This window comes from Marmota flaviventris, chromosome 3 (assembly GCF_047511675.1).
Source record: "Marmota flaviventris isolate mMarFla1 chromosome 3, mMarFla1.hap1, whole genome shotgun sequence".
Taxonomy (NCBI): domain Eukaryota; kingdom Metazoa; phylum Chordata; class Mammalia; order Rodentia; family Sciuridae; genus Marmota; species Marmota flaviventris.
The window spans coordinates 16,294,599-16,320,614 of NC_092500.1; the positions used below are offsets into that span (position 1 = coordinate 16,294,599).

Below are 26,016 nucleotides of genomic sequence, written 5' to 3' on the forward strand. Positions count from 1 at the left end.
GGACCCCTGAAGCATGGCCATAAAAGAAAATGTCATGATTTGTACTTGACCAAAACTAAACACTTTGGTTCTGTAGAAGATCCTACAGAAGATGCTGCATAACTCAGTGTAAGTTCACAAAATGGGCCATGGACTAGTAACGCACGCCTGCCAAGTAAGAATTAACCAGGAGATGAGAATGAATCAGATCAGAAGACAATCCAGGTAAAGGAGGATGAAAAGGTCCCAGATTCCAGTCCAGACTGGATGTCTAAAACAGTGAACCAGAAGTTCACTGATTCCCGAGAACAGGGTGGTATTACGAAACTAGAGAAAGAAAGAAAAGTGGGAGAGATGGCTTTGGAATTACACCATCGAATATCATTTTCGTTTCAGGGAGCCAAAGAGAGTGTAAAGTTTCGTGGTTGAAAACAAAAAAAAAAAAGAAGGCACAAAATTCCATTCGACTTCTGCAACATAAGCTCAGACATGCATAATCATTCCTGCTCCCCCTCCCACTTCTGCCTGGAATGCAAGGTCCAGGAGGAACTGGGCCCACCAAGGATGTCTCCGATGAATCATTTACATGGAAACCCTTCAGAAGTCAGCTTTGGGAAAACCGGTTCGGAAGGCTGTGGGGAGAAGACAAACACACCCGTGGGTCACTTTCCTATCTCGACTTAAAGCTCCCCTTCTCTGAAAATCTCAGTTGCCATATTTGTACATTTGTTATTAAGTGACATTTTAATTTTAAACTGACTCACTGTAAAGGAACCATTTAACGAGACCACTTCTTTACACAGAAAACAAGCGTCCAACAGAATGGATAAATGGATTGGGGGAAGGTGGGCAAAGCATAGTGGAGATAGCATAGATGGGGGATTGTATGATTATGGCAGAGACTGTTTTAACTCCAGATCAATCAACCCCCCTCCCTTCCTTAACTAAACACTGAGTCATTCAGCATCTATTATGTGGCTGTCACCAGCGATATAAATATAACATTGGATAAGATGTTTCTTATCAAAACACAGTGAAACCTTTTCCATTAACTGTTACCTCTTCCAGAAAACAAAACCAACAAACAAGCAAACAAAAAGTAGCCCTTTATGGTAAAAGGTGATGATGATCAGTTACTGAACCCTTGCTCTATGCCAGGCAAAGCCTTGGGCCCTTTCATTTGATCCTCCGGTCGTGCCAGCAGGGTAAAAATCATTCTCCCTGTTTTACAGAAAAGGTTGTAGCAGATCAGGAAGACAAAGGAGACTGTGTAGAATCTGAACGCGAGAACGGCCTGCAAGCCCAGCCCAAAGGAAAGGATCTTATCTTGAGATCTTCCATACACCCCAGAACCCCAGCCCAGGAGCATTCCACAGAGCCATAAAAACCTCACGGAGCCCTGCTCCCGCTGTGGAGTGCTCCGGAGTCCATGAGTCACCTTGTTTGCTAAGTGATAGCTGCTTATGGAGGCTCTGGTCTGAATGGGAAAGTGCACAGGGCAAGAGAGGCCAAGAGAGTCAGAGCGAGAGAAGCTGCCCAGGGGACACCACCTTCCGAGTCTCCAGGAATCACAATGGCGACAGAGTCTTCCCAGCTGCCCTGTGGGGTGGGTGCTGCTATCTCCACTTTACACACAAGGGAACTAAGGTCCTCAAGTAACTTGCTGAGCTGGGCTCAGAATAAATTAAATTTAATTAATAACTTAATTAATAAATTAAATATTAGAGCCTGGACTTAGGCTCTGATACTTAATTTTAGGCCAGAACTTAAACTCTTATCCCCAGTGTTAACATTTACCTCTCCTCTAACTACGCACCACCTATAAAGGAGCAGCTGCCTGCTACCTGCTACCTGTCCCCCACACTGGCTTTTGAAGATCGTCTTAATGAATCAAGAGAAAAGCACAGGGCCTTCCCCTGCCCATGGTGAGTGCCCCTGAGCTCCAACCTCCGGGATTTGATCCTTTGTTTACTCTTCAGGAAGATGGGAGCCTTGGGAAACCTCCCTGGTATGACCATGCAGGTCCACCGGCCTGGTGAGCAATGAAAGGCTCTGCAAATAGAAGTGACCAGCATTCCGCAGCCCTGCCCTCCACAGTAGCCCTGCCCCAGCCACCACTGCCTCCCTGACTCTCTGGTGGGGAGACTGCCCTTCTATCTCCCTCTGCCCCTTGGTTTTTCCCCCTGTTACTTCTCAGTGTCCCTGGACCTCTCAGCCTCCTCTGGGCAGGATCTGCCCGTCGGGCTGCTGGCAGGAAGCCCTTCCCTTCTCCCTTCCCACCCTGTTCCCTTCGGCAACACCCTGTACACAAGGGGATTATTTCTCTTGGCAGCAGCGCTCCTGCTGTCAAAGAGACAGATGGGTCTTGGCCAGGAGGAGGTGGGAAGGGAGGTAAGGAAATGGGGCCCAAGTGGAAAGGGCCCGCTAGCCAGGAACTCCTAAGAGATGAAGAGGGTGTGAATAGAAGCCACCGAATCATGAAGGGGGCACAAAAGCAAGTCACAGATCTTTATCTGAAGGTCCAGACTCCCCAGCCTGCCTTCTGTCCCCGATGAGCAAGGCTAAGCAGGATGCAGAAAGGTATGAACCAGAGACTTAAGGGAGGAGTGAGAGGGTAAGAGCTAACCTGCTTTGAAGGCTCATTTTAATTACTTTTGCATTTACATTTGCCAACTCCCAAGCAAAGCATAGGATTCTTGATTAAATGAGCTAATAACTCCAAGCACTAGAACAGTGCCTGGCACACAGTAGACACCACGCAGGTCTTAGCTTATTACACTGTTTGGCCCTAAATCATGCATCAAAAGTTCCAGGAATGGAGATCAAGAATTTTGGAATCAGGGAGAGTTTGTCTCAAATTCCATGTTGGTCCCTTCTTAGCTGTGAGAACTTGGCCCCCAAACAACTTGAAGCCTCCGCTTCCTGAAGCATAAAATTATTGCAATATCACCTTCCTTACTTTGCCTCCAATGGCACCTGCCAGTTATTTCCTCTCTCCATGTTTCTGAGTTGAAGAAATAAAATGAGGGGCAAGATGTTGTCACCTCCATGTAGATATCATGCAGTCTGTGAGAGTCCAGGGCCATTTGTCTTGCATCAGCCTTCCCTCCCCAGCACAGGGGATGAGGAAATAAAGAGCCAGGCTTTCAAAGAGACAGGGCTGGGGGCTATGAAGCTGCCCCTCGGTTTCTGGAAAGAACCGTGACTTTGGAGTCAGAGTGTCTGGTGCTGAAGGTTCTGCCATTTACCAGCTGGGTGACGTGGGGGAAATCACTTCATCTCCGCGAGTATCAGCATTTTGGAAGGAATCAAATAAGGAAGGGATTTGATTATAAGCCTGGGGGGGTTGGACAGTTCTGCCTCTCTTTGCAATGGACAGGAACAAACTCAAAACTAAGTTAAATGAAAGAAGAGATCACCTGGCCCGGGCAAGAGTCCACCTGAGGCCAAGTTCCCAAATGGCGGGCTCCCCAGCCTCTGCCCTGCCCTCTCCTCTCTAGCGGGTTTCTCCACCCCCCCACCCCACCCCCGGAGTTCACAGTCCAGGCCCTCCTCGCATTCCAGGGCTCAGTTGTTGCCTTCACAGAGTTCATTCAATTTCCTTTCACCCAAGTTCTGCTTATTTTCGAAGATACGTGTTTTCATTCCACACACCACCCCACCTCCACCACCCCCCGCGGAAACCTGGTTCCCTGGAAGGAGAACCATGGAAATGGACGTCTCATCAACCCTCAGCCAGAACTCCAGCAGACCTGCTCACGATTCTTGAGCCCTAACCCCTGGGCATTTCCAAAGTTTATTCTCCCGGCAGGTCAGGCTACATACAGTGGGTGTATATTTTGAGTCCAGATTCCTAAGGCGCTTTTCAGGGACAGACATTTAAACACCGACTTCTCTGGGATGTTTCTGGAAGGACAAGCCAACTGAGGCTAGGCGATAAGACTTTGCATTTGTGACCCCGACCGCACTCGGAAAACTCGACTGCTGGCTCCTTCCTCAGCCTCTTTTCACTTTTACTTTCTATTCAATGCCTGGCCTACCCCAGTCCAAACGCACACTCGGGCCTGCGTTTCCAGCCGCACAGAGCTCATCCAGGTCTCCCAAACACACCAGGCACCCGCATCCCCTATCCACTGGAGAACCCAGGTTCATCCTCCAAGTCCTGCCAAGTCCAAGCGCATCTCTAGGAAATGCTTCCCTTTTCTTAGTTCCATGACACTTGGACCAAGCTCACCATGTTGTGCCATTTGTTGGTCAACTCTTCTTTCTGATTATGAACACTTCAAGGTTGGAGACTATCTGAGTCACCTACTGTTCCAGCATATAGTATAGGTTCTGGCACATAATAGGTGCTCAAGGAATGTGCCAGAAAGGAAATGGCACAATGTCTGGGAGGCTGTTCCACACAAATGGGTTTCATGTCTCATGTAAGACCAGCCACCTGGAGTCACCATGTTCTAATAACAAGATTCCCCCAAACACTGTAGCTCAAAGTGACAGGAGTTGTTTTATCATCTCTCACAATGGCTGAGTTAGGAATTCAGGAAGGGCTTGGCTGGGCAACTGTGGCTTGGGGTCTCTCACTCAGCTCAGTCTGACAGTGGGACAGCCCAGGGTTAGGGAGGGTGGCATCTCTTCATGGAGTCTCGGGGCCTCTCTACCCGGTGTCTCTGTGTGGGTGAGCTTGGGCTTCCTGTCAGCATGGCGGTCTCAAGTTAGCTGGGATGCTCACATGGAAATAGGAGGCATTAAGGGCAAGTGTCCAATGAGCACAGCAGAAGCCAAGTCACCATTGATGGCCTAGACTAAGAAGTCACATAGCGTTACTTCCACTGTCCTCTTTTAGCCAAAATGGTCACTAAAATCTGCCCAGTCCCAAGACAAGGAGACATAACACTCCTCTATGGGAGGAAAGTTAAAACTTAAGACGCTCACACTTAATTGCAAAGTGAACTGCAAAAGGACATCAGTGGAAAAACCAGAGGAATGGAACAGAGTCTAGAATTGAGTCAGTGATAGTGTACCAACATTGGTCTCCTAGTTTTGACAAACGTGCCATAGAAGGGTAAATTATTAAAGGATGCTGGTTGATGGGTATATGGGAACATTTTGTACCATCTTTGCAACTTTTCTGAAAATGAAAAAAATATTCAGGAATGAAAATTTATCTTTAAAAGAATATTATATACCTTTTGTCCCTACTGTAATTGTCCCCACTAATGAAGAATTAATTTTAAAAAAATTCACATGCGTGCAGTAACTAAGAATCCATCCTGCTCATCTTTCTCTTTCACTTTCTGATCAAGCAGAATTGGACACATCCTCCTTCTGTCCCTTCCCAGACCACTACAAGACACACACCATATCGTACTGTGATCATCCACTTAACCACCCTCTCCCTTCTCAGATGCTGTGTTCTCTGAAGGACCTTTTTCTTTGGGTTCTGAGGATTGAACTCAGGGGCACTCAACCAGTGAGCCACATCCTCAGCCCTATTTTGTATTTAGGGTCTCACTGAGTCTTGTATTTAGGGTCTTGCTGAGGCTGGCTTTGAACTCATGATCCTCTTACCTCAGCCTCCCACACCACTGGGATTTCAGGTGTGTGCCACTGCGCCCAGCCTGAAAGACCGTTCTTACCTACTCTTTTTATCCTCAGTGCTCAGCACAGCTTTAAAATAATATAGCAGGAGGCACTGTGTGAAAATGCCTGTTTTGTAGCTCCAGAGTGATTGAACAGGGGCAATGACTCTACAAACAACTAGAACGGGATGGACTTTGCTTGTATTCTTTCATGATTTTTCTCAAAGGGAATAGAGATGCCAGCATTCCCGAAGGAAGAATTCTTTTAGGGAAAAAAAAAAAATCAGTCTTGACTCATGATTTTCACTGGGAACTTCGCGAAGACCTTGGGACCTCTTAGGCGTAGGTTTCTGGAGTCCTCTCTAACCTCTTGTCTGCAGAGCCAATGCTCTGGCTGGACTGAGAAAGTCTATCTTGCTCTAGTCGGCCACCTGCCAGAAGCCGAGAGGCCTCCAGACGCAGACAGGAACGTGCAGGGTGGGGCCCGTGATAGCGGAGGATCCAGGCCCAGCTGGAAGGCGGCCAGGGGCACTGCTGCTGCAGGAAGTCAAGGAAGGAGGCAGCCATCTTGCTGGCAAGTCCCATGGCTCTTCCGTGTCCCAGGAGGTCAGGCAAATGTCACCAGATGAGTTTTCCCAGACGTGGATGGAAGCTCTAACAGGACTCTAACAGGGGCCAGCTCTTCTTGGCCACTTGCTTCCTTCTTCTCTTTTAAATCCAAACCCGGGAGCCACAGCATCTGCCCTGGAATAGTCTCAGATTATATGTCACTCTGCAAGGACATTGCTAACAAGAAATGTCCACCAAAGGGACCAGGGCAAGTCGACAAACAGTCTCTCATGTGTGCCACATGACTTCTTCCAGGACCAAATTAAGACCTGACTTCAGACACATCCAAGGAGAGAAGGTGGGGACTGGTGCTTGGTGGCCAGAGGAGTTCGCCCAGCACAGTGGTGTCCAGCTCTTGCCAAGTCAGATCCAAAAATGTGTTGCCTGTTGCTCTGTCCGTGAATTATCCTCCCCGGAATGGAACAGCTGGGGCACGTTGTCTTCCATTCTTTGAATGCAGCTGGGGTTTTGGCCTTTTCCAGTTCCTTCTCCGTAGTTTAACACACCCGGCCGTAAAACATGGTTCCATTTCTCGTGCTATTTCATTAATGATGTAGCATCTGGCAGCGACTCCTCGTCACCAAAGCCATCCTTGGGAAAAGTTCTCATTCAAACACTCTCCGAGTTGCTTTTGACCGGTGAATTCCGAGACTTAAGACATTTTCAGGCAATCTGGATCTTATTTTAGCTGAAACTAGTTTATTCTCCTCAGAACAAAAGAATGCCAGAAATTCAGCTGTCCTTCACGCTGCTACGTCACCAAGCCAGAGCCTCCCTGAGCGCTGAGAAACAGCACGGTGTGGCTTTGAGATCAGAAATAGAAAGGACTCCCGAAGGTTGCTCAGGGCATCTGTTTTTAATAGTTCTCATTCTTCATCCTCTGAAGCCACACAGCCAGGAGGATGCTGAGCTCCAATGTGCATCACTACGGAGAGCCTCCAAGACCAGATGTGAGCTCAGGGCTGCGAGCCACATTCCAAGGAGAACCTGAACATGGTAGGTACAGGGCTAACAGGCAAGAATGCTTTTTGCTAAGCACTTAGGAATGCAGTACTGAATCAAGGATCTAGATGCAAATGGGCCTTCTTCAAGAGCAATCTGCCCTTCTTAGAAGACCACAAGCAGCTAGGGTGATTGATGATATTGTTGGTAGAACTCTACCTGATGATCACCTAAAAAGAGTAGGTCTGCCCATCACAAACCCCAAATGTGTCTGCCCATAATGATTGCTCCATGTTTAGAAGCATTGGAGAGTCTTTCTTTTTCTAGATGAAAGAATTCTTATTTTAACCATTATCCTAGAGAAGATGGCCCATCATGAGTAGTCTCATCCTAACTCTTGACCTTTTCCCCTTCCCTATCTTCTAGTCCTTCTTTCCCTCATTTAGTGGGTCCACATGTAATTACTGAGTACTTACCTATGTGCCTGACTATCCTGGGATACTAGAGAATACAGAAATATGTCTGTCAGAATGTGCTAAGTTGTGGTGCAGTAACAAATAATCCCAAGAACTTAACATTTTAAAACTACAAAGGTTTATTATCCATTGAGCCTTGCTGGAGGGCTCTGATAGTAAACTTTAGTCTGGAAGTCAGGCTAAAAGAACCTCCAGAATCTGGAATGCTGAGGACTGCCATGGAAGTTAGAAGTTTCCACAGTCAGCAGTGCCATGAGCATGCGCAGGGAGTTACTGGGGTGGCTACCCTGACTGGGTGGCTAGGAAGTCCTCTCAGAGGAGGTGACTGTTGAGTTGAAATGTAGAGTATGAGAAGGAGGTGGCACTGGGAGGACCTGGGGCAGCATGCTTGAGAGGGTCCAGAAGTATCAGTACCTCGTATCAGTGACAGGTTTGACACATCCAAAGAACTAGAAAAGGACCAGCTGCTGTACCCAGGTGAGAAAGGGAGGAGCAACCTTCCACATGGTTTGGAAGGTCAGAGATCAGACCCTGCTGGGCCTCAAAGGCAAAGCAAGGGAGTAAGTCTGTTTGTAAACGGTATCTTTACATTTATCTTAGCTTCTAGAAAAGTCCAGCCCTTGCAAAGCTTGGCCTTCTGCTGAGATGCTGTGCCTCATCCTGCCCCACTCAACTCACTCAGCGTCATACCCTCTAGGAACCGTCTCTAAGACTTCAGTCTGATTAAATGCCTCTGCTCACAAGTGCTATCAATGCTGTACTGGCTTAGCAGAATCCCCTGAGGGCACAGGCCAGGCTCCCAGCACTGTGTGGCAAGGTAGGAGGGCCTGAATTGAGGGTTCTGCATAAAGGAATGAGTGGATCAGTATGTTTCTTGTAACTTGTGACCTGAGCTAGTATACAAGACAGAGCTTGACAAAATACTACATATATATTGTTATTACCACCATTTATTTTCCACTTGACCTAGACAAGTGCCTGCCATAGATAGTTGAATAAAGCTCTCTGGATTGATTCAGAAGAGGCCTATTCTATTTTATTTATTTATTTATTTATTTATTTTTGAGGCTTAGCTAGAAACAATGAAGAACTCATGCCAAAGCAGAGAGACCCGGAAGATGTATTGATTATACCCCATATACCAATAAAGCTTAAGCTGCTTAACCCACATTATCTCATCTAATTTTTACAACAGCCATGCTGCAGCTCAAAAAAAAAAAAGGTAAATTCCTCAGGTTGAGATCTGCCACATAATAGATGTTCTAGCCAATATTAGCTGCTGGATGTCATGATTACTTACTCCTTAAAAAGAGGGGAAGGAGTTTGGGGCAGTATGTGACATACAGAAGAAACAGCAAATTCAAAATCGGGAGGAGATTCCAGTTAGACGTACTTCCAAAACAGGCCGGAGAGCACCTTGTGCATAGGGCCTTCAGTTCTTAGGTCATCTGGGACACCTTTGAGAAGCCCTGATGAATACTAGGGACCACTGCAGGGAAAAACCTGACCAAATGATGCTACGTGCATGTATGGATATATGACAGTGAATTCCAATTGTGGGTGTAACTCTAATGTACCTTTAAATAAAACAATAAATAAATAGAAGGAAGACCATTAGAGTAGAGAAAAGAGGTTAGGGGAGGAAGAGGAGATGGAAAGCAGAAGTATTGGGGATTGAAATGGAGCAAATTATATTATATGCATTTAGGAATATGTCAAAGGAGCCCACTATTACGTATGACTATAATGCACTAATGAAAACATTTTTTAAAAAAAATGTGTATGCTCACATAGTTTGTACAGAACTTGAGATTTACAGACACAAAAGCCCACCCATGGATTCCAAATAAATAATAACGGTGACCACATAGTGCTAACTGTGTCCAAGGCTATAGTATAATCGCATCACACAAATTACCTCATTTAATCCTTAGAACAACCTGAAGAGGTGGCCACTATTATTATTTCCTCCCTTATATACAAAAAAAAAAAAGAATGAAAAGTTAGATAACTTGCCAAGGTCACACAAAAGTAAGACGGGGACTTGGCAGAGCTGCTTCCACCCAGCCTCCACCCTGCTGCCTCTCAGGAATACACACTTCCACTGAGCCCCCCTCCCTCCTGCAGCAAAGGAGACACTTGGTCTTTCAAGAGCAGACTGACCCCCCCAACAAGAGTACGGACCACCTGTTCCTCTCACCTGGCACCTGCAGACCAAGGTTCTTTCCCAGCGTAACTATGAAAGCACAAGCCACTCAATTCTGCCGTCATCCTGGCTCAGAGATAATCAGTTCCAGAGGTGTTCCCGAAAGTCAGGCAGACTCTGAAATCACGAGCTGCCTCATTCAAGTAGAAACTTCCTCTCCACCAGGCTCCCCAACCCGTCTCCTGAGGAATGTGAAAACCTCCTCTCCCACCTGGGGTATCAGATGTATCCAGGCTTAAGCCCTCACCCACACTCACCTCCAGTTAGGCTGCCCATCCTTCTCCATCAGGACAGCACTCCAACAGCACAACAGGGAGCAGAGGCCAGGAGCTGAGTGAAGGTCTCTCACTAGCAGAGACAGGTAGCGCGCCCACAATTAATTACACACATTTATTGGAGAGCTGGTAAGCAAATCAATGTCATTGATGATTTATTCCCTAATTTGTTTTGAGTATGCACCTCATAAATCAACAATGGAAAATGGCATCAAAGAATTGGTGTTAACTGTCAGCAAAAGGCAGCATACGGATTCTTTTAATTAAAAGAATGTGTGTAGTGAATATGTTCGAGTGTTCTATTAGATATGGTACATTTTTAAATTGCTTTTGCACATCGAAAGTAATGCTGAGAGTTTGAAAGAGGACAAAGACTGTAAATTCACAGTAAATGGCAAAGGTCCTTGTGTTCCAGGGTAATGGGCAGCAATTTGACATGAGGCCTCATCCAAGAGCATTCTGGGAGTGGGGATGAGGTTCGCGGGTTCCAGGCCAGGTTAAATGAACCCAGAATAAGAGCCATTGCTGACACACCATCAGAAAGCTGTAGACAGTGAGATGTGGCCTGGGATCCTTTTGGATACTAGATCAAACTGATTTTGTCTTTCCCAAGGGAGAATTTGTGGAATATGGATATTAAGCATTTATTGCAAATTAAGACAATCGAAGCTAGCAGTTCCTTCCCTCTCCCCTGAAGTTCTGAAGATGAGATCAATTTTTTAGAAATGGAGTCAACAAAGATGAATATTTTTTTAAAATCACACTATTTGCCTGGAAAAAGAAAAGAAGAAGCCAACATCAAATAGTAGGAATTTTCACTTCAGTCTTGCTAAATAAAAACATCAGTCATATTAAAGGACCTTGTTACTCATACATAGGGACACACAAGAAATACATATACTGCCATCCAATCAGTGCTTCTAGCTTGTCATTGATCAGGGAGAGGTTGTGGGTAAGGGCTCTTTCATTGGCTGGGTACAGAGTCAGGTAAACAGGGTTCAAATTCCAGCCCGAGTAAATACCAGCTGGGTGAGCGGGAGCTGAGCACTTTCATCTCCCAGGGTTTTTTTGCATCTATAGAAATGGAAGTCAACTAGCAGAATCCCTTGATCTATGATTAGTTCAACAAAACAGAAAAAAAATCAAAATAAAATTCAAAAAAATAAAGATGAAGGTGGGCATGGTGTAGAGAACAGATGCACCTTGCAAAGCCACACCTTGGAGGCAATGGATCAACACGCAGCTGAAGGTAGGGAAAGGTGCTGGAGCTGATGTCTGGAAGGAAGTGAGGTGGTGGAGTTGTGGAGCAGTGGCCACGGGAAAGAGGCTAGGAGAGGGAATGGAATTCCTGAATGTTGGCACGTGATGTTAGACTGGTCACCTGCCATCAGGAGGCTCAATTCCAAGGCAGTATAATGGGAGCTTTGGGTTGGATGATCTCTGGGTTCCTTCCTTCTCTAAATGACAAGGAGTCTTTTGGCCAGAAGTCACAGTGGGCTGAGAATTTCCTGGCTTCCTAGGAATAGTATATATGTTTTGTCCCTGTGTTTAGGCCAGTGTTAGGAATCCATTTCTTAAACTCGGTTCCCTTCTCATTATTTGAAACTGGACAGGAAGACACACTGTTACCATGTTGGAATAGTGTAGATGCTGTGTTTGGTTCCTGTACTGCTTCAGGTACAGAGACCCATTTGTGTGTGGCACTTATGTGTTGGCACAGGGGGCTGTGGCAGGAGGGAGGGTTTCAGAATCAGTCTTGCAGTGATGTCCTGTTATTCTCAGAGCTTCAGATGTAACGTGGCATCACTCAAAATCAGACGACCAGCTGTGCATGTGACCTTGGATAAATCATAGAGCTCTCTAGAACTATTTTCTCGTATATAAAATGAGTTACTAAGACTTACTCCATACCTTGTATGGAAGACTATTGAAGATACCTGTTTTTTAAACTGTCTGATATCTCTTTTGGGGGGAGATTGCTTCCCACATGTTATTTACCAGGTTTCTATTAAACTACCATGTTGGGGCAACATGACCCCACAGCTTAGCAATTCATTGGTTCAGGGGTGGTCACATGACCTACCTGGGGCCAATCACAACACTTCCTCTGGAATTTAGAAACTATGATATATCAATCTTGGGGGCTTTGGGCTGTTTGGTTTCTGGCTGATTTGTCCTTTTCACCCTTGCCATGTGGAAACCCCACCACTGCCATATTTCTTCAGGATCTAAGGGAAATGGCATCCTCCTCAGGAAGACATGTATGCTTCCCTCAGGTAGATGTAGATCTCAGTCCCATTTGGTACAGCGCTGCCCAGACGACTCCTCTAGGACCTAGGCAAATCTTCCAGCCACCTGCTCCATGGCATACCTGGAACTCATGATATCCTCCTGCAGAATAGAGTGGTAAAGAACTCTAGAGAGAGACCATCTGTCTCCATCAGGCTCCATTGTGGGTAAACCTGGGAAATTTACTTATTTCCTCTCTTGCCTCAGTTTTCTCATCTATAAAAGTGGAAATAATCATACCCCCCCCATTTGGATCAGGTCTGTTAATGCTCCCATGGTACCCTGCACTGCTTTCCTTTGTGGACATATCATAAATGGTATTAGGTCATTGATCAGGAAATTAACACTTAGATGTCTTTTCTGTTACAACATGAACTCCACTAAGGCAGAGGCCCGGTCTCCAATGTTTAATGTTTTATTCCAAGTTTCTAGGACTTGGTTAAATGAGTAAATGAATGAACATATGTGTGAATAAATTAAATCCTCATCATATCCTCCTCCTACGTAATTATTCCCTTAAGAATGGATTACATCTTTCTCATGGTTATATGCCTCACAGTGCCCAACATGGAAGAGGAGTGGAATCTGACAGACCCAAGGTGTTGAACTTTAAACAGAATGAATTTGAAGGACCAATTTTGCAGTGAGCAGGTACATTCTGGAGAGCCATGAGAATTCTCTCTGTGAATCCTCAATGTGCCCTGTGGTAGACCAGCTGTCTTCCTGGACTTTTTGTCTCAGTTTCTCCATTGTAAAAGCAGACTAATTGGCCCAGTGCATGCCAACACTACATCACCAGACCTCAGGCTGCCAGTTCAGAACCCAGGACAAACCTCGTCCAGTTCCCATGACCTCACCGAACAAAAGCACAGGGCAAGGGGGACCCCACCTTCAGTTCAGCAGACATAAGGATTTGGACTGCCCCGGCTTCCCCAGTGGAACTGCAGCCACAGACACATTCAGAGGCCTTTCTGAAAGAAATTTATGTTGATTTATATTACCAACCCCTGCTTCAAGTTAATCCGCCCCAGCCGTACTGAATCCGAGAATCTGGATTTAAAGTCCATGGATTTTAAAATTTGGAATCCTTTAACATTTTTTAATTTGCCAGATCCCAGTATTTGGAAGTAAACTGGCATTTGTTATTCTCTTATAGAACATGAGACCTGCAAAGAGTATAAAAGATCAAATAAATACAAGGCTATAACTATGTAATTGTAGATGCATTCTCATTAAAATATGAACTCATTGCTCACTGTATATAAAACCCGGGGCTATGTGTGACCAGGAGTGCACACACAACATAAATATGACACAGACCCAATGTCTGAGATCTTACTAATAAACAAAGCAAAGGGTATGGTAATAACTCCCATCAATGGAAGTTTCTTTGAATGCAAATAATGGAGGTTGCTAATTCACACTGGTTTCCGTAATGTAGTAGCAGGTCCAAAGTAGGGGAATTTTCCAGGGTCTGGTGATTCTGTGGGTGACAGCAGTGTCAGGAACACAAATGCCTTCCATTTCTCTATGCTGCATCTTCTGTGTTGGCTCTTCCTCCATCTAGATAGTTACATTATTCCTCCATGCCAGTTCCAGATATAATGTCTGGACATGACACTTTCCAGAGGCAAAAATGAGGCGAGCTCTTATGTTATCTCCTTTGTAGAAGAAAGGATATATTTCCCCCTAAACCCCCAGCAACTCCCCTCTCCCAGTTAGCTCTCCAGACCTGGATCACACTCTAATACTCACACCAGACACTAGCAAAATGGATTTGGGGCCAATAGAGTAAAGATTTATCCCTGGAGCTATGGGTATGATCAGTGTTCCCAGAAAAGGCAGACACTCAAATGAAATTGAGTCTCCAAAAGTCAGAAACTGGGGCAGATGGATGGCAGGAGGCCAACCAACAATGCCTACTAGAATATTTAATGTTGACTTGGCATTTGATGGCATCTAAGTCCTTCTCATCCACATTATCCCTTGATATAAACTCTGTAAATCCAGGTGTATGTGTATGCTTTGTTCTAGGGTGCATCTCAAATATACAGAAAGGGCTCAAGAAATATTTTTGAATGAATAAAATCCTCACCATATCATTGCACCTTCATTTTGCAAATGTGGAAACAGTCAAGTTGTTTTGTGGGCCATTCAGTCATCTGGTTATTCAGTGTCAAAGAAGGATTTGAACTTGGGTTTGCCAGACTCCAAATCTATGGCTCATTTGAATCTCTTTGAGACAGTTGTCTTGCTTGTTACGAAGGTACAGATAAAGTATTCGGGAATTTCTGAAGAGGTAGGTGTTGATTCCTACCGTGAAAGCTGGGAGACTGCATAGAGAAGGCATACATAGTTTCTACATGGAGTTCTAAATATCCACATTCATACCTGCTAATAACCTTTTCTAAGTGGGATCACATTTCAAAATTTTAGCTTTCCATGCAATGATTGCAATCCCGTAATTTGAACATGAGCGTAGTAAAAACATTTTTTCTTGTTTTTCTTTTAAAGTCATTGTGCGATTTTTGGCTACTGTATTTAATAGCTGGATTATATCAGCTTCTACCTTGACATGTCAACGTTCACCTTAAGTTATAATGTGAGATTGGCTCTTTGTAATCGGGAGTGGGGCGCCTGGACTATTTCATTCACCAACACAGTCATTCAACAACGATTTACTGAGTACATCATGGGCCATGTGCTGTTCTAAACATAGATGTCACTAGGCAGAGGGAACTACACTGACCGAGCTTCAGCCTGTACACAAGCTGGGTGACAGCGGGACAGGGTCAGAGTCCCAGGGCAGTGAGATATGAGGGGGAAGGAGAGGTGATTTTTATACACATTGGTTAGACACAGACAGCCTCTCGGCTACGGCAGCATTTTGCAGACCTGAGTGAAGCCAGGGAATGAACCCAGCAATCAGTGGGGGGAAGAATATTCCAGAATGAGAACACAGGAAGCACTAGTCCCTGAGACAGGAGCAGGCTTGATGTGTTTGAAGAACAAGAGAGTCAGTGAGAGCGGAACAGAAGCAGCCACAGTGTAGGGTGAGAGCAGGAGGGGTGTCAGAGGTCCCCAAAGAAGAGCAGGGGTGACAGAAGAGTACGCATGGGTCCTACAACCTGCCCCACTGAGCTTTATCAAGGGGGAGGACACATCAGCAAAGGCTACCATGAAATATTCACCTGTACAAATGAAGTTGCCCCAGCATCTGAGGGTAGCCATGTGACATGGTGGTGATGAGGCTAGACTTGAAGGTCAAAAGGCCGGTGTTCAAGTTCAAGTTCTGTCATGGACTTGCCATCGCATATTGCTGTGGCCTTAAAGATCCTGAAGTCCCCATCCCACAAGTTGATTAATGGACTCCAAACCTAGTTAGAAGGGAAAGTTCTAGTGTTGTGCAGACCAGCCGGGGGCCTAGAGTTCACAGTAACCTATCATCTATTTTATGGGTCACTTAAAGAGAGGAGCTTGAAGGATCCAAACACATAGTAACAGCAGGACATGGAAATATTAATCACTCCGATTATTACACATTGTATGCATGCATTGAAATGTCCCACTGTGCCTCATAAGTGGTTATAATTATTACATGTTAAACAAAAAAAATTTAAATGTTTGGATGGAAATATCCTTAAACATTTAAATATCTATTTGGTCCTTACACATGATGCATGCATCGAATTATCTCATCATACCCCATAAATTTGAACATTTAAAATAAAATATGTAAAAAGGGGCTTTGCAGGAGTGGGTCATCTCCCTCCTGCTCTTCTGCCATGCACCCCTTCTTGACTTTTTCTACCTCCTACCCTGTGAGGACGTAGCAAGAAAAGGTCCCCATTAGATACAGGCACCTTGATCTTGGACTCCATAGATTCCAGAGCTGAGAAAATAAATGTTTATTTTTTTAAAAAACCCAATCTGTGATATTATGTTATAGCAGCACAACATGGACTGAGACACATACTTTGTCCCTGGGAAAACTATAAAACTGAGCTGAGGCTCAGTTGTCTCATCTTCAAATGTAATTGCTCTACCTGCCTCACACAGTCACCCTGTGAGGACTCAGGGAAAGGAACAAACAAGGCTGCGACCAGGCTGTCACTGGTCTCTGTCTGGTTAAAGCTCACCCCTGCTCTTAGCATTAGTACCACTCCTGTGGCTTCCCTGGGGTTTATTCAGCATAACAGGCACACTTGCTAGGTCAGGCTGTCACCAAGCCAGGCTAACAGTCACAACCAAGAGAGGTCAGTCAGACACGTCAGCCTTTTGCACTTGTTGACTTGGCCTGGCTGTGGCCAAAGGCAGCTGAGAAACTGGCATGTTTCAGTGTCAAAGAGCAGAGAGCGTTCTGCCTGAGGCCAGGGGAGGGGAAGAACTAGGCACCCTCTTTCTCAGTCCGAGGGTGCTTGGGATTGCACATCTAAAAGGCTTTCAGGCTGTCTCAGTATCCAGGATCAGACTGCTCTCCCTGCCTGTTCCTCAAGGAGCCAAATAGGACTCATTCAGAATCCACACCAGGGCGTACAGTTGGGACCATGGCAGAGGACACAAAAACCAGAGATACTGCACAGCCCAGGATGGACCCAGGCAGCCTTGATTGGCGTCCAGGGATACCACAGTCCCAATCCCTCTCGCCTTCCTACCATCATGTAAGGAAGAAATGGGGAGTCATTTGTCTCTTCTAAACTGAGGCCCGGGAGCTCCTCTTATGGAGGAAGACCAGGGGCCTGGAGCACTCACTTGGAGTCTCGGGTTGGAGAGAACAGAAATAGGATGTGCTTGAAGGGCACAGAGGGCCTGGGTTTTGAAGGATTGTTGTTAGGATCGTGCTGGGGCAACATGGAGGCAGAGAAGGGGCATCTGTTCTCCCTCCAGCCCACCCCTCACTTTCTGACTGGAAGAAATGAAAGCAAACACATTGTGTCGCTCTTGCACTGGACGGTGTAAAAGCACATTTCTCAGGCCATCTTTTATGAATGCCCTGCTTACTCTGAGTAACTCCCCTGCACCCTCCATTAAGACTCAGCCCTCCCCCAGCCCTCAGCCAGTCCCAACTTCCCTTTAATCCATTTGAATAAATATCTGATACCCTCCGTGACAGCCAGGCACAGAGAAGGCAGCAGGGATTCAAAGGTGCATAAAACATGAGCCTCTGCTGTCAAATTTCTCAGTCTGGTCTCCGTCCTTAGGGCTGCACTGGCCCCCACACCCAGAAACACCCCCCCCCCTCCCAGTTCCAGGGGGCTCTCACTACATTCAGGGAACAGATTTGGCACCTTCCCTACCAGTTGTATATTCTCTAAGAAACTGCTTTCTCATCTATAAAATAGGGACAATGACTCTGGTCCTGCCTAACTCAGTGGGGTAGCTGTGATCCCCTAGAGACAACAGCCACAGAGGACTTTGAAGAAATGGAACATGGCGTAAAACCTGGCTATGAAAAAGGGCCTGACGTTTCTCAGGTGGCATGACAAGCAAATCTGCAGGGGCCTCATGTACAAGAGAACTACCAACCCAGGATCCCTCTCAGCTTGGTTCCAAGGTGTTGATTAAATTCCGTGGCCACATTTAAGAGACTAAAAGAACCACCCAGAACTAGAGCAAGTAGCCCCTAACACCCACACAGCTTCCTTCCGTGTCTCCTCAAGTGACTTGTTTTTACTGGAACCTAGTTTCCTCTTCCCATCGGGAAAACTCTGTATACACACACACACACACACACACACACACAAACACATTAGGTCTTAAAGGAAAGCAAAAAAGAATTTTTTTCCCATCAACTAGCCTTGGAATTTCACCAGGTTAGACTTCTAACCTTAACCAAAATAGGCTGTGACTCAACATGTCTGCTTGGGGGAGGGTGCTCCTCGCCTCCTTTATCTCCCCTAGAAATCACATCCTGTAGGATTATCAGTGAGGAGCAAGCTTCAGGGTTGCCTTCAGGGGAAAACATTTATTTGGAGAAGGTCACCCATCACCACACTGCACTCATACTTTCAACCTCCCCGTGGGCCATTCTCTACCATCTTACCGTATCTGGCTGTTTGGAGTTCCTGCCTTGCTTCTGCTCATCCAAATCAAATTTTTCCTTCAAGACTTACCCTTTGCCTCAAGTTGGACGGTCCCCAGCTGTGTGACCCTAGAGCAGTCTTCAATCTGGTGAGGATAATAAAGCCGGCCCACACCAACTTTCAGTTGGCCACCTACTCCTTACCTTTATCCCAGAAAGAAGAGGACACTCCTACTAACTTCATTTTACAGTTATAGACATGGTACCACATGATTGCATTGTAAGTAATTCTGCAATTTTACTGAGGTCACATACAAAGGAGAAGGGCAGGATTATAACCCAAGCAACCTAGCCCAGAGTCCACAGTTTTAACGAAAAGGTGCTTCAGTGTCTTACCCAGCCCTTAGGGATGTTTTCATGATTAAAAAATAGACTAGAACTAATAAAATAATGCTATAAAATATCGTTATATTATTGTGTGAAAATACCATTTATAGCCTCTGATATGCAGAAGGTGCTCATGTTACGTTCATTCCCTGCCCTTCATGCAGACTCCCCAAAACAACTCCTTCTAGTCATGATCTTCTCCTTCAGGTATCAGAATGTGCTGTTGGAAGGTTATTTCTGTGAGAATTATCATGCTCAATGAGTTTTGCCCAGAAACAGTTTTCTGAGTGATGGGAAACCCTGGAGTGGGACCGGCCACTTTCTAGATGGTACATTGCAGTGATGCCTTAATTCAGTGGCTCTCTGCAACACAATTTCTCTAACAGTTTCAAGAAGCCATTTTGAAAGACAGCCCAAGAGAATCATCTCCCTGCTCTTACCAGGCACCCTCTCCTTGCTCACTTCTCCCCAAAGAGAAGAGGCAGACCTAATGGACTGGGGGAAGACCCTGGGCATGTTCCCCTCGGCCTCTCTGGATTCTCTCTTCCCTGATCTGCCTGTGGAGGGAACATGTTCTGGCCCTTCACTTCCTGAGAATAGAAGGCTGTGCTTGTTCAGCGCTGATGGTGACCATCAGGTTAAGTAACTGATTCAGGTACAGCCCTGAGCACCTGCTGTGTTAGCAGTGACCAAAAAACAGTGCAGATTGGCCTCTGTGGTAGCCCTGAGTGCTGTTCACCAATTGCATCCCTTCTTTCCCTCCTGGACGCAGGCTTGAATCACAGTGTGATAAGTGGGGGCTAATATTGGGGGAGTAGAAACAACTCATCGTGGTGTAGAATTTAAAAGTCAAGGGAAACTTTGGGTTCCCAGTCCAGCATGTAGGGAGCTTCAATGTCTTGCTCCATCCTAACAAGTAAATACCTGAACAAACTGAAAAAGACAGCAATTCTTAGATCTTTTGGAGAAATGAGGTCACAGGACAAAGCACTCCGAAAAATCATAGAGACAGGTGGATACAGAGAATCATGACCTCCACAGGAAACAGGAAACCGTAGCAGCATAGAACAAGCTGGCATGTAATTGGTGGATTGCTGGAGGTTCTGTGCAGACAAGTCTAAGAGTTAAAAACTCTAAGGGGATGCAGTCATGTTGGGGGATGAGGGGGGGTCACCCACTTTATGAGTTTTACCTCCAGGAAGTCTATCAGGTCCTCATAATGAGTATTGGGGTGAGGGAGCCTCATTTAGAACTACCCTAGAGGATTGTTTCTCTTAATGATGCCGACCCTCAAGAGGAACCGTTTTACCAGAGCCTGACCTGCTAGGATTATATCACAGCCTAACCCACCCGAGGGAAGGGAAAGACCCAACTCTAGCCCCCTCCAGCTATTGCTGTCCTGCCTGTGTGGGTGGTGTTAAGAAGCACATGTGAAGTTCATAGTCCAGGGACACAGAGTCACTGAGAGAGTGAGACCTAACCATAGCACTACAGAACACCCCCTCCCTCACCTTACCACTGTATTAGAAAGGTCTGCTGAGCAGTTCCTTCACCCCATACGTCAAGTCTGCTTTTCAACAAGAAATTACAAGGCATACTAAAAGACAAAACAGTTTGAAAAGACTGAACAAGTATCAGAACCAGAGTCAGGTATGACAGCAAATGTTAGAATTATTAAGGCCAGGATTCTAAAAACAAACAAGCTATGATAATATGCTAAGGATTTTGATGAAAAAATGGTATTATGCAAGAACAGAAGAAAATATAATCAAGAGAGATGTAAAAAAGAATAGAAAAGAAATCCTACAGACTATGGACTGTATGATTCTGACTATATATAATTAAGAGAAATGAAGAATGTTTTTGGTAGGCTTATTTATTTATTTATTTGGTATTGAGGAGTGAATCTAGGGACACTTAATGACTGAGCCAAATCCTCAGCCCTTTTTTGTATTTTCTTTAGAGTGGGGTCTCACTGCGTTATTTAGGGCCTTGCTAAGTTGCTGAGGCTGGCTTTGAACTCGGTGATCCTTCTGCCTTAGTCTCTCAGCTGTGGGGATTCTAGGAATGCACCACCATGTCCAGCTTGGTAGGCTTATTAGTAGACTACAAAGAGTTGATAAAATAATCTCTGAGCTTGAGGATATGACAACAGAAACTTCACAACTTGATTTTGGGGTTCTAGCCTCTGGAATTGTGAAAGAATACATTTCTGTTGTTTTAAGCCACCCAGTTTGTGGGACTTTGTTCCAGAAGCCCTAGGAAACTGATATAACAAGTAAATGGTCACAACTGCCCCAGAGAAGGACTGAGGAATCGTTTCACTTGAAGATAAATCAGCGGAGCACAGTAACACACGCCCATAATCCAGAGGCTGAGGCAGGAGTATTGTGAGTTCAAAGCCAACCTCAGCAACTTAGTGAGGCCTTATGCAATTTAGCAAGACTTTGTCTCAGAATAAAAAAGATAAAAAAAAAAGGCACCGCTGGGTTTAATCCCTGGTACCAAAAAAAAAAAAAAAAAAAGATATACTTGGTCATCCTCTTGAGTATCTGATCACTTTTTTGGTTAATGGGCTCTATATTTGAAAACTGGGTTGTGTTGGTTCTGAAAATTGAACTTTCTTCTGTTTTCTAAGATCAAAGTACAACTGCCTTTGGCTTTTTCTGTTCATCCATCTTGATTCTTCTGCTGTTCGACACTGAGGAATATCATGCCAACTGCCCATCCATTGTGCACTATGTTATACTTAATATCTCCATAATTCTCTATGGATCAGTCACCCATGAATACCACTTCTGTGTTTCCACTCATGATAGTTGATACCCCCTGACTTCATGTAGTTAGGCACTGACACCTAACCTCTGCAGTTTAGGACCCTCTTACTGCCATCAAAGAGCCAGTTCTGTTATCAACCCTGACCGACTGAGGACAGCCAGCATTGAACATTCTAATGATGTTGACGCCTCTCCTACTAGCATATTCCATGACCTTGATAGGTGCTGTATTCTCTAGACCTCCCTGTGGAACACAATCATGTAGGGCATTCTTTAATCAGGAGTATGCCCAGTACCTTGTATCCAATTCTGTGAGCCCGTTAAACCCTTCCTCCCCGACCTGTCTTGTCAATCCTTGTATTTTAACTTTACTCAGCTCAAGTCATTGCATTTTCCATGCCTCTAAGAGCTCTCTGACCAGCATGTCTGCACCATTTTCAATTCTCCTTGCCAGAATATTAAATACCACATCTCAGGATCATACCTAAGTCAGTAAATTCTCCATGATTCAATTCTCTTTTACAGCTTCCTTAATCAAGCACCCTCAGAATCCTGTCCCACATGTACTACCCCAGTTCCTGCCAGTCTTACAGCTCTTTTGCAGTATAAAACCTTCCCTTCCTTATGAGACCTGATAGTTCCATGTTGGTTATACTTCACTTGACTCTTCTTATAAGTCTACTTGCCCTTCTTGTGGAGAAAGATGCAGAAGAGTCATTTTTTGCTTTCAGGGAAGTTGAAGTCTGCAGTATGTCCCAGCATGGAAGAGGGGGAACGCTGGTTTTTACTAGGGTGGAGCAAATCACTTCTGGAGGCTCAGAGAGTTGAGAGAAGTCTAGGAAGTCCAAATCCTGGGGAACATCTACTGAATTGTCTCCATATCATGTGTCAAGGGCTTAGATTTCCCTCAGAAGGGCTTCATAATTTGGCATAAAAGACCTATTGGGTGTTTATTTACTTTGAAGTTGGCTACTTGGACTATCATATTCTGAGTTTGAACTTCTATTTTCTCTACACATCTCCCATGTAGGAGATTCTTTGTCCACAACCAAACAGCTCCTCTGGCTTCACTCCTGGATTTAATTGGCCTGTTACTTGCCCTTATCTGTTCATTATCTTTCTGTAGTTTATCAATGGCACTTAGCCATACTCTTTCAATACCATTATCCTTTATAGCTAATACTTCCTCCCTGTATCTTAAACACTTGATACAAGCACAAGTGCATTCTTACCCACTGGCACCCCAATGCACTACCAGATAACATTTTAACAATTGAACCACCAGTTGATGCCAGGAGGCATTCATGCCTCACTTACCTCCAGCGTTGGGGTCTTCAAAGCCAGCCCAGTCCGTGAGGTAATACAGTGTTGAACCCTGTCATATTTTCTGTTTTCTAAGATTACTTGTAGTAGCAACTGTTGAATTTGGGCACTCCTGATGCAGATACTAAGATGATGTCTGCAGAACACAATATTTATTAGGAATCAGGAAGAAGGTAGAACTGAGCAAAAAGAATTGCTGAACAGAGATGCAAAATCCATCAAAGCTTTGATCAACCTAGTGGGGATTTATGGAGCAATAATCCCAACCAGAATTGTTTCAAAAAGACCAAAATGGCTAAGCTTTTGTCTAGTTACCCAGTGTAGGGAGCTCCAGAAAAAGGCCCAAAGGCAAGGGAGATGGATCTCTGTGGTTGAGGCAGACCCCAAGAGACCTGACTGAGAAGCAATTTGCTGACTATACACCATGTGGCAGAGCAACAAATCCTTGCTTAAAAGAGGATCTGGGAAGCACATCTCTATGTCTATCACAAAGTCCAAGATGCTGTGCAAACAATTTGATTGTCCTGGGACAGCTATATTGGGAGGAATCTCAAACTAGTACATGTAAAAATATCACCTAAAATGGTTCTGAGACTATATGAAGAGAGAATTGTCCAGCTAGCCTGAGCTGTCCTATATTGTTGCAGAGTCAGCCACCAATAGATTACAATTATGAGTTCCCAAGCAAGAACCACTCAGCTAGAACTTCCTGAATTCTTCACCTGCAGATGAGATAAGAATATGCTTGTTCTAATGAAGAAAAAAGAGAATGAAAACACAAATTACTAAAATTTGTGATGCAAAAGGAAATATTATTATGGAAACCACTGAAATACAGATGATAATCGGAAACCACTTTGAAACTCTATACTCCAAAAAAAAAAAAAAAAATAGAAAATCATGAAGACATTGATAAATTTCTAGAGACATATGACATACACAAATTGAACCAGGAGGACATAGAAAATTTAAACAGATCAATTTGAAGCAATGAAATAGAAAATGCCATCAAACACCTACCAACCAAGAAAAAAAGCCCAGGACCAGGTGAATTCTCAGTTGAGTTCTACCAGAACTTCAAAGAAGAACTGACACCAATCCTCCTCAGTTTATTCCATGAAATAGAAAAGAAGGGAATCCTTCAAACGCATTCTATGAGACTAGTATCACCGTGATACCAAAACCAGACAAAAAGACATATCAAGGAAAGAAAACTTCAGACCAATACTCCTGATAAATATAGATGCAAAAATTCTCAATACTGGTAAATCACATAGAAAAACATATTAAAAAGATAGTGCACCATGATCAAGTGGAGTTCATCCCAAGAATGCAAGATTGATTCAACATACGGAAATCAATAAACATAATTCATCACATCAATAGGTTTAAGGACAAGAATTACATGATTATCTCAATAGATGCAGAAATAGCATTTGACAAAATTCAGCATCCATTCATGCTCAGAACACTAGAAAAATTAGAGATAGTAGGAACATACCTCAACATTATAAAATCTATGCATGCTAAACCCAAGGCCAACATTGTTTTAAATGGAGAAAAGTTGAAAGTTTTCCCCTGAAAACTAGAACAAGATAGTGATACTCTCTTTCACCACTCCTATCCAACCTAGTCTTTGAAACCCTAGCCAAAGCAATTAGACAAAAGAAAGAAATTAAAGGGATATGAATAGGATAAGAAGAGCTCAAATTATTCCTATTTGCCAATGACGTGATTCTGTAGTTAGAAGAACCAAACAACTCCACCAGAAAGCTTCTAGAACTCATAAACAAATTCAGCAAAATAGCAGGATATAAAATTAACACCCATAAATCCATTGTATTCCTATACACCAATGATAAATCAGCTGAAAGAGAAATCAGGAAAACTATTCTACTCACAATAGCCTCAAAAAATTAAAATACTTGGGAATCAATCTAACAAAAGAAGTGAAATACCTCTACAATGAAAACTTCAGAACACTAAAGAAAGAAATTAAAGACCTCAGAAAATGAAAATATCTACCATGTTCTTGGATAGGCAGAGTTAATATTGTCAAAATGGCCATACTACCAAAAGCACTGAAAAGATTTAATGCAATTACTATTAAAATTCTAATGATGTTGTTCATAGATATAGAAAAAAGCAGTCATGAAATCTATTTGGAAAAATAAGAGGCCCAGAATAGCCAAAGAAATCTTTAGTGAGAAAAGTGATTCAGGAAGCATCACAATACCAGACCGGGAATTATAGTACAGAGCTATAGTAACAAAAATGGCATGGTATTGGCACCAAAATAGACATGAAGACCAATGGTACAGAATAGAAGACACAAAGACAAACCCACATAACTACAGGTATCTCATATTTGACTAAGGCACCATAAACATACACTGGAGGAAGGATGGTGCTGGGAAAACTGGAAATCCATATGTAGAAGAATGAAATTGACCCTTACCTGCACAAAACTCACTTCAAAGTGGATCAAGGACTTAGGCATTAGACAAGAGACAATGCACCTACAAGAAGAAAAATTAGGCCCAATTCTCCATCATGACAGCTTAGGAAACTACTTCCTCAATAAAACTTAGAAAGTGCAAGAAGTAAAATCAAGAATCAATAAATGAGATGGTATCAAACTAAAAACTTCTTCACAACAAAGGCAATAATAATGTGAAGAGAGAGCCTACAAGAATACAAGTAATGATAAATGTTGACAAGGATGTTGGGAAAAAGTGACACTCATACATTGCTGGTGGAACTTCAAATTGGTGCAACCACTCCAGAAAGCAGTATGGAGATTCCTTAGAAAACTTGGAATGGAACCACAATTTGACCCAGGTATCTCATTCTTTGGTTTATATCCAAAGGATTAAGATCAGCATACTACAGTGACAGAGCCACATCAATGTTTACAGCAGATAAATTCACAATAGCCAAGCTACAGAACCAACCTAGGTGTCCTTCAACAAATGAATGGATAAAGAAAATGTGGTATATATACCCAATGGATTATTACTCAGCCATAAAGAAGAAAGAAATTATGGCATTTGCTGGTATATAGCTGGAACTAGAGAATATCATGCTAATTGAAATAAATCAGTCCCAGAAAACCAAAGGCTAAATGTTTTCTCTGACATGTGGATGCT

General features: G+C 44.0%; 1 long non-coding RNA gene across 1 annotated transcript in view; it reads right to left on the reverse strand.

Annotated features, from left to right (window-relative positions):
* LOC139704984 (uncharacterized) overlaps positions 1–18,484 on the reverse strand; it is a 35,443-nt gene extending 16,959 nt beyond the window's left edge. Inside the window, exons 1-2 of the long non-coding RNA XR_011706912.1 lie at positions 18,402–18,484; positions 10,052–10,142 (exon numbers count right to left, since the gene is read on the reverse strand). This is a non-coding gene — a long non-coding RNA (uncharacterized lncRNA). The remainder of the gene's footprint in view (positions 1–10,051; positions 10,143–18,401) is intronic.
* Between the last annotated feature and the right edge of the window lie 7,532 nt (positions 18,485–26,016).